The sequence below is a fragment of the Poecilia formosa genome, unplaced genomic scaffold (genome assembly GCF_000485575.1).
Source record: "Poecilia formosa unplaced genomic scaffold, Poecilia_formosa-5.1.2 Scaffold270, whole genome shotgun sequence".
Classification (NCBI taxonomy): domain Eukaryota; kingdom Metazoa; phylum Chordata; class Actinopteri; order Cyprinodontiformes; family Poeciliidae; genus Poecilia; species Poecilia formosa.
The window spans coordinates 524904-534879 of NW_006800209.1; positions in this window are offsets into that span (position 1 = coordinate 524904).

Below are 9976 nucleotides of genomic sequence, written 5' to 3' on the forward strand. Positions count from 1 at the left end.
TTAAAATAAGCAGCTCGGCAGCTTTGCAGTGCACAAATAACAGAATAAAGAGCTGGCTCCCAGGTTTTCTGGTAAAAGTTACTTTGTTTCTTTTAATTATGCGCTGGTGGACTGAAGCAGAAACATGCATACGAGTTAATCTCAAGTATGCAAAGAGTCGGCGGGGGTAAATACAGACAACATAAAACTTTTATGGCTGCATTATAGTTTTAGTCTTAAAAAAATGACTGAAGGGGTGCTTGAAAAATGTAACTGAAGTTCTGTGATGGCTCGATCCACATCCACAGAGATGCGTTATGACTGATGCGTGTGTTCGGCGCTGCTGTAGAAGCGGGCCGGCTGACAGAGCATCTGCTCTCTCACTACAACAGAGCTGCCAGCTGTCAGACGTTCTCCATCACCGCTCCTTCACCGCCATCCATCTCACGCCGAAGGAGACCCCAAAGTTACGCCACACTTCGTATCGTTTGTGTCTCCACAGCAGGACGCTTAATGTCACTCTGAAGAAATCAAAACGAGAAATAAAAAAAAATATCTGGGATTCTCCATGCAGGTGAAAACCTGAGTGTGTCTGTGTGTGTGCAGTCTTTCCTCTGGCAGCAAAAGAGAGCTGCTTTGGTTTGTTGTTACGGCTCCACTTCACAATCTGTGAGCAATCTGTTCATTTTTTTTTTCTTTTTAATAAAAATGGGGTCAGCAAAGAAGTATTGGTCCAGAGAAATAGAGATCTTCATCTGCAAAGTCAGAATCACGTCATCCAGTCCAACTAGAGGTAAATTGTGCTAAATGCGTAAGAAAACAAACGACAAAATAACACGAGAATTATCTGAACTCACACAGTCACTGAAATAACATAGATAAAAGTGTAGGCAAACAATTAGCACATTTATGAAAGTTTTATCCCCACATTTTCTTATGTTAATCCTACATGTGTGAAATTAATATCTTTCCTGAAATTTCTACACACAAAAAATGGGGTATTTATGTGTAGAAATTTGAGGAAATACATCAATTTAACAAAGTTTGGAATAATTCTGCAACATAACAAAATGTGGAAAAGGTGAAGTGCTACAAATACTTTCTGGACGCATTGTGTTAAAAATGTGACAGAGTTTTAGATGGCAAATTAGGAAACAGTCACAGTTACACAGATATATTAAAATTAGGCTTATTGTCAAAATACACAAAGTAGCAGTTGTTGAGACTGTAGAAGTCACTGAAAGAAGGATTTAGTGTTTAACTTGTATAAAACTCATGAAGTACCTGTTATATTTACCTATTTAAACGTATCCTGTTCAAATGGTTCATTGTGGTTATCTGAGCAAATAAACCTTTTAGCAATAAACCTAATCTGCAGTAATGAGGGTTGAAGATATTTAGGTGCAACTGTGAAAACAGCATCTAGAAAACCTTTGGGACGAGTTCCCCACTCTGATGTGTCGTGAAATAGATGAACAATTTAAGTACACGCATCGCGTTAAAATGAAACGGAATGTGGAGATTTTACGACGTGAAGAAGTTAATATCTGTAAAGGATTCAGAGAATCTGAATGCATTCCTGCACTGAAGAAACCAAGCTGAAATCAATATTGAACAGATGTAATCTCCAGATCCTCGAGCAACACTGCAGCATAACTGGGCTCCATTGTGTGGAGGAAACCGCAGCTACGGCTCAAGAACACTTAGGAGAGAAAATTAACGCTGCTTCCACAAAGGCAATTTATAATTCATCACGCAAGAACCAGAAAACAACCCTCATTTATCTCATGTATTCTTAAGTTAGCCAAGGACAGCAGTGTAAGGGCGGGGGGGGCACGCTGCCAGTCAGCAACAACACACTAAGTCAAACGGTATCAACTAACTAAAATCCAGGTATTTGGATGGGAGGAGGACTCTGGAGAAATCCCATTACATCACAGAAATCCCATGCAAACACAGGATATTATGTGAACGTAGGAGGCTGCTGTGAGGCAGCGGTGGAAACCTCCACACCAACATCCACCGCCCCGACCCTAAACTCTTAGATCTTCATAAAATCAGAACAGAAAAGTTCCCAGATGACCAAACTCAATGCGTTGCAGGCCGAGCCTGTGAAAATGCAAAGCAGCCGATTAAGAACCTCCCATTTAACGCACAGTTTTAGTTGTCAATATGACCCAAATGAACTGTTCAGGTTTTTAATATGCACTTTGCCCCAGGTCCAAAAAAGACCATCTACTGTCAGGTCTATTTTGGGAAATAAATCCCTACTGTCACGTGGATGTCACAAGGCTACATTTTGTCTTATTAGACAGACACAACTGAGGAAGAAATATTTTAGTCTTCCTTAACTAAACTCTCCACTTTGTGTTCGATTAAGCCATTTAACACACATGTTTTTGTTGTTGTTGTTGTTTTTTATATGTGTTTTCATTTAGTAAAGTTAAATTTCTTGCACTGAGGGACAAGCGCTTTGGGAAAGTGCGCAGCATTCATATATGGCTCACAACTGAAAAAGGAAAGTGTTCAAAATGTCTAACAATCCTATGGACATTGTGGTACAGTACAATGTTTTCAAAATAAAACATTCGGAGAGCCACGTCACAACCGTTCTGAACTTAATGTGCCACCTTCTCTCTAGTTTTTTTTTCCTACGCTGACATGTCCAAAGCATAACCCTGCTTTGTGCCTCGGCCTTTGTGATGTTGTTTTGTTAATGTTCTCTATCAAAGATCTGAGGCCTTCACAGAACATAAAAACACTTTAATGCGCTTGTTTAAAACTGTGCATAGATAATACATCTGACTGTTCAAAGCTGGCATCCAAACATGCTTAGAAACAACCCACATGCCTAAGTAGTTACTGAAATTCTGTATTTTTTTTTTTACAATTTGCTCTTTCCTTCTTTAACTTACAATGTATTCACATCAATGAATATTGTAATGCCCTCTCGGCATTTTATTTATAAGATTTTGTGGTTTTTAAGACAGTAAACGTAGAAAGATGTGTCATGGCTCTCACCATCGGGAATCAAGCTCTGATCTGATTTTCATATTAAGTAGGATTTGTACAGCTTTCTAGCAAATAAAAAAGCTTTATTAAAATCTCTGGGCTTATTTCATTGCTGGATGAAATGAGCTAATCTCACATCGTCTTACCTTTTAATGCTTTTGGTGACTGTTCGGAAATTGCTTTGAAGTATTTAAATTCTGTATTTATATTTTTAAAATATTTCTAAATGGTTGTGCCGTCTAATATTGTAACCTTTTGTGGGACTTTGTTTTTACTAATCTTTTTTTTTTTTTTAATCCGCACATTAAAAAAAAAAAAAAAAAAGTTTTTACTAATCTTTTTTTTTTTTTTCATTGACAATATTACAAAAAAATTCGCAGAACAATTATTTCTTTACTTTGACAAAAATGTCAGGAAAAAACTGAGTATCTTCCCAAAACAACTTTTAAACGCCCGGGTTTCAAGACCAAGAAGTCAATTGTCAGTCAAAGCAATTTTCATCTTGACTGAGGACTATTGAGAATTAGTCCGAACTGATGTGTAAACCAAGCAAGCTGCTGAGCTCATGGATCAATGTGTCTATTATCTTTTCCGGACAGATCAATAGAGCTGAGCAATGAGCTGTGAATCACAAAAAAAGGAGAGAAACACTGAGAGAGAGGAAAAAAGAACGTACACTAACTCGCCAGCTAATGGTTGGGCTTAACTCCATTATCTGTATGTGTCAAGAAGGTCCGCACATGACAGATAACCTTTACTTCCTCAAATGGATCCTGTCACGGTTCATGCCACGACACCAGGTGCCTTTATGCTGCTCCCTGCTTGAGCCTTCCTCATCACTGAGTTAGGTCTATAAGCTTTTATTCAGATCATGTGAAAGAGGATCAAACACAGCCGTGCTCAAACATTTTTTATATCATAGAAAAGTTAATTCATTTCAGTACCTCAACTCACTAAGTGAAACCCAATAAAAGGTTTCCCACAGAAAACTTGCCAAGCCCGGCGGTTGTGGCGCTCAGCAGTCATTCATCCAGCGGCCTGTCGTGTTTGTGAGTTACAAAATGTTTAAAGTTGACAGACAATTTGACAAATATCACTTGATAATCACGTGTTATTGGAAGATTTGAAGAATAATATCTGAACACCAACTATAAAGTCTTAAAAAATGCAAACATTAAAATAATAATAATAATAATAATAATAATAATAATAATAATAATAATAATAAATAAGCAATGCTAAGTCTGGTGGGGGCACAAGTAAAGCCTGGAGGCCGGCCAGGCTTATAAAACACTAGGGGAAACTATGCAATGGTTAGACTAATTAAACCCAGACTGATGTTTTCAAGCCATTATTTCTGTAAACATGATGATGTATAATAATAAGGACACAGCGTAATACTAGAACATGACACTAGGGTTGCAACTATTGATTATTTTAGTAATCGATTATTATATCAATTATTCTGATCATTAATTGGATTCCTTTAACCACTTAGGCCTTTTTATACAATATTGTTCACACACTAAAAGGTTCCAAGGTAACACTTTATTTGAAGGGATGTGCATAAAACTGACATGACAATCTCATAAACATGACATAACAACTGTCATGTTCATGAAGGCGTCTTCATGAATGTCTATGACTGATGTAAAGTGTCATTTGGTAAATAATGACATTTTTAATGCAAAATTGCTCTAAAAGTTGCAATAAAAGTCCACTAAAAGTGCCAACTTTGCATTAAAGTCTACAAATTTACCAAATAATGCAAAAGTTAATCCCGATTAACTTTTGCATTAGTTATACATTTAATACATTTAATACAATATTAAATGTATTAAATAAACATTTAATACATGTATATTTTTTATAAATAAAAAACATTTAATACAAAAATGTGGGCTCAGTAAAAACTGTTTTTAATACCTGCTCTAAGATTGAATATGACTGTATAAGTGCACATAGAGGACTCTGCTCACTATGATCTATGATCCGTATCACTTATTCCAACACATGGCAGCCTCTGGTGCACTAACAATAGGTAACATTAAGTCAAAAAGAACCAGAGGTGTTGAAGTGAGATTAGCCAGGTAAAGAACAGCCAGGTAATCTAATAGGATGTGTAAAAGGGCCCTTCCTCATGGCTTATTCATTACAAGGGATGTCATTACCGAGCGCGGTTTGGGCTATGGGAGGGATGTGCTGGTGGGGGCATTTTCACCTGGAGTCACAGAGTGCAGAGGAGAGCATGGGAGCTGCAAGACTGCAGCAGCAGCAGCTGATCAGCTTGACTGCATGACATGGAGGAAACGGCTCTCAGCTTTAATGGTTGCCATGCAAACATTTACCAAGGTTACCAAGGAGTTATGTGAACTAGGTCCTAGGCAATAGTACTTATAACATGGCAAAAATGTCTTGTTATAAGTGAAATAATCTGCCTGTGGAATAAGGCATTTTCTATCAATATTCAAGAATGACTGACTTAAAGTAAGCTCCTATATCTCGCTGAAAAGTCTCTCATAAGTTAGTTTTGTCTTATTTTAGCAGTACTACGATATTTGCAGGAAAAACGTGATTATTTTGCGTACAAGACAGGGCAGTAATTATGAAAATACAAGACTTAGTGCAAAGAAACAGTGTCTATTTCGTATAAAGCATCAATCTAGTGGATAAACTGAGACCTTTTTCTCTAGCCTAAGATAAATATATTCTGTACTTTGAACCTCAAATGACATATTAATGAATTTGGTCCACTAGTAACTCAATATAATAAAAGGCAATGTCAGATTTGTTAATCGTGGCTTGTAAAAACAAACAACACTATCTAATCGTGGGGTGTACTAAGGTGATGAAATGCAGACTGAATTTTCTATTTTAATGCAAGCTGCTGGACTCCTTGTTAATACTCTGTGAAAACATAATTTTCTTTACAAGTCTGTCTTCTGGTGAGTCTAGGACATTTAGTTCATTTGAGTTAATATATCTGAATCAAAAGTTGCCAAAGAGTTATGATGTTAACACCAAACATGGGCATCAATGCCAAACACACCCAAGTAGTGATAGCAAAGTCTCCAGCTCAACTTCGATTCCACAAAGTGAAGATTTTTATGATAGTTTGATCAGCAAGGAGGAGGAAGTCAAGAGAAGAGTGAAATCATCCTGGATTTAGAGAAGTTCTCTGACTTTAATTCAAAACAGTGATGAATTACTACTTGTCACATAAATTGTAACTGAAACCTGTGACAAAACTGTCTTCCAGCCTAAATTAATGTAGGCATAATTTCTACTGCAGTTCTGACCAGGATTCTTACTCTTATTTATAGAGATGTAGCTGTGTCACCAGAACGCCATTGTGCAAGTCTCACTTTTCTCCACATAAACAGTTCATGTTTTACTTCAGAGGGTTTAAATATGCAACAATAATGTCCTTGTTGAAAATATAAAGACGTCTGTCACACTTTGGGTTGTTGATTTCCTTACACTGAAGATAATATTGAGGGATAATACTCAGGAAAAAAGTGTTTTAAGCCACACACAAAAAAAAAAATCTTTACGTTTTTACGTATAGCAAAACGAATATTCGCATACATTCAACATATTCAAATTTTTTTCGCCACACGATTTTTGATTTTTAAAAAGTGCATTTTGCTGTAACTTATCTGCTTTAAAACCAAAAGGAAAGGGTGATTTCAAGATTCTTATATTTTCTGGCTCTGAAATATAGCAGTATATGGCCTCTAAGATAGATAAATAAAAGATAATATAAATATAATAAATATAATTCTGTGTGAGATATGGGAAAGTCAGTGTAACTGAGTGAAATGCTTAAAAATATTGCTATTATTACTAGCACTAAAACTACTGCTGGTCCTACTATTACGGTGACTACTATGACTACAATAATAACTATAATAATAACTATAAAAATAATAATATTAATGCTACTAGCACTACTCTGCTGGGGCATTCAATTAACATTTTTAATATTTCGAATACAGTTAAAAAAAAAACAAGATCAAATTGATAGATGATGAATTTGCACATAATCATAATCCAAAATTGTCACATTTTTCATAACATCACAGCTCAATAACTACTCATATTACTCATATGAGCATTTATTGATATGAAAAGCCTCACACAGCTGAATCTCCAACAATACATTGTGGGACTTGTGCTGATTCAATAATCTGCACCACCAATGCTGCATCTCACACGAGTGAAGCTGCAAGCTAATTGGGGGAAAAGCCTTTGCATAATATACAAACTCTAATGAGCTGGAAAGAGATGAGCATAAACCTAGACTAGATGGGATCAGGGTTAACTTGAGATAAATGAAGCTATTATTTTTTATTTCCAGTAAATCGAGCCTCGAGGCATTTACCTGAGGGCCAAGGCGCTACGAAGCCATGAATAAAAAAAAGAAAAAAGAAAGACTCCTGCAGTGAGAAGAAGAGAGCACTGCACTGCTGCAGGAAAACAGCCAAGACGCTAATGGGTAAAACACAGAGGATTTCTTATGGAGACACCATTATCAGCACAGTGTCCAAATATCATCACTTGAAAGCTGGGAATTGAACCTGTAAAAAAAAAGAAAGAAATTTTTTATAGAAAAACATCATCGGGAGGGGGGGAAAAGAAAGTGACGCTTAAAGCCTGACTAAATGATGGATGATCTCACCCTCACTGTAATCTATACGAGACAAATTCAGTTGGTCAAGATTTTTCTGTTCCTAGCGCACTGCAGAATGGCACCAGTAGAACATTGCATCATGGGTAATGAAAGGTAGGCAGTTGCAGATTAAGGACATTTTGCTCCACTGAGGGGAATTTCGTTCTGTACCTCAGAGAACAATTAAACTTGAAACAGGACTTCAGGAGACAGTTTGCAGGGTTGCATGGCTGCGATTGTGACATCAATTCATGTAATTTATATACTTCGTCAACCCTTAAGACCAAAATAAATTAATATGGGTAATGTCACATTTTCTAATATTGCAAACCGCATGTGAAGAGTTGGGAGACATCTATCCTCGCAAGAATTATTAAAAGGAAATTTAAGACTTCTAAGGCATTTGAAAACTTTCACACCACTCCGTTTTTTTTTTTTTTTACTTTATTGAATATTTTGTTTAATATTTAAATAAAATACACATTTCCATACCTTTTAGAAAATTTTTAGTAATAATGATAATAAACAGAAGAAACAGGATGTGCATATGAGGAACGGCTACTGGTGTTAACATGAGTATGAGTGGATGGTGAGTTATGTTTGCACAGAGGGGGTCTCTCTGTTCAGAGGAGTCCTTTACACTGATGATTCTTCTGGGAAGAAGGGGGGGGGGATAGAGGATGAGAAGGAAGGATGCTGAGGAATGTGGAGAGAGGGGAGGAGAGGATGTGCAACACCGACTGACCCTGGAGGTTGCGTTCCCCTTTAAAAGTCCCATCCCTCTCAGATACGCAGAGCTCATGCAGGATCTGCTGCGGCAGTGGGGGAACACTGCTGAGCTGTGCAGTTTGTGCTGCCAGTGAGCGTGCAAAGAAGAGGAGGGGGGGAACAAGCGTGCACCGGAGAAAGGAGGAGGAGTAACGGGAGAGAGAGAGTGCAAACAATGTCATTCTGTTCAGGAGGCAGTGCTGCAGTCAACTTTGCCGCGCCATGAAAGCACATCACCAGTGACCAGGAGGCTCGCAGAGAGTGAAGAGAAGTTTTCGTCCTCTCCTCCTTCGCTGTGATGCGGTGCCTGACTCTTCTGTAGGTAAATATCCCGTCCTCCTCTAGTCCGCTTCACCTTGCATGCTCATCTGCTTTAGCTACTGAACCTGTTTCTAAAGAACGGCATATTCCTCGGATTTACACTAGATGAGTTGATGCGTGCCTGTCGGTGTGCATGCCTGCAGTGCCGAAGCTCCAGGCTGCCTCTGCCTCATCACTTGCAGGCAGTGGCCAGACAGACGGAGCCACTCGGCTAGCAGTCAGGCTCCACTGCTCCCTCATCCATGTTTAACACATAGTACAGGCTGGAAATAGCGGCCGGCGTGTCAGATAGCGGCCGCTCGACAGGACTCCATTTCTCACAAGGGCACTGAAAACTTAACCGGGATGCAAAGAGTTCCCCTCCTCTAGTGGAGAGACTTCCATCTTTGCTGACTTTGCTGATTTTATTTTTTTTTTTCTGCCCGCTGCTAGCTTTGTGTTTACATTTAAAATAGTGAGTTTATTGTGATTAAAATGCTTGAAGTGTGTAAGGAAGATCTGCAACAATGACTGAGTCGAGTAGGTAGCGAGTGGGAAAATGAAAATGAGGCCACAGTGGCCTGTGTGGGACAGGGAAGCTGTGGTGCAGTCTTGAAGTTGTGCTAATATGACTCCTCAGATGTCCTATATGAGGATGCTTTTTACAGACTTCACGCTGATGAAGAGAAACAGTGATGCCTCTGGATGCACAAATACTCTTGCAGTCCATAATTTCACTGCAGCAGTTTGTCAGAATTCAAAAGTCAACGTTACTCGTTCTATACCAAACTTTAAGAGCTTTTAAAAACAAGATTTAAAAGAAAAAAAAAGTTTATAGAGGTGGTACATGTTCAAAATGTGAGTTGGTGTAAAATACAAGTTTCGAGAGCAGCCGGGTTTGGGTCAGCAGCGAGTTCACTTTAGGTAACGGTGCTAAGACGACGTGGCGTTGAGACGGCTCTCTGTGGAAGAACTCACAGAGGACGGCTCTACGGCGCTGCGCTGTGAGCGTCACATTAAACAGGAACATCTGCAGTTCTCCTGCACGCCGGCTCACTGGGCTGAATGCTGCACTGCCGGCACAGGAAACTGCCGCACTCACCTGATGTTTCTTGCACCTCTGTTCTTGCCCTGCCCCCCACCTCCCAACCCGTCTCCTCTCCTCTCCTTCCCTCCGCCTCCATTTCTCCTGCTCTCCAGTTTCTCCTACTATAATCTTGCTTGCAGGTACAGTTGGCCAACAAA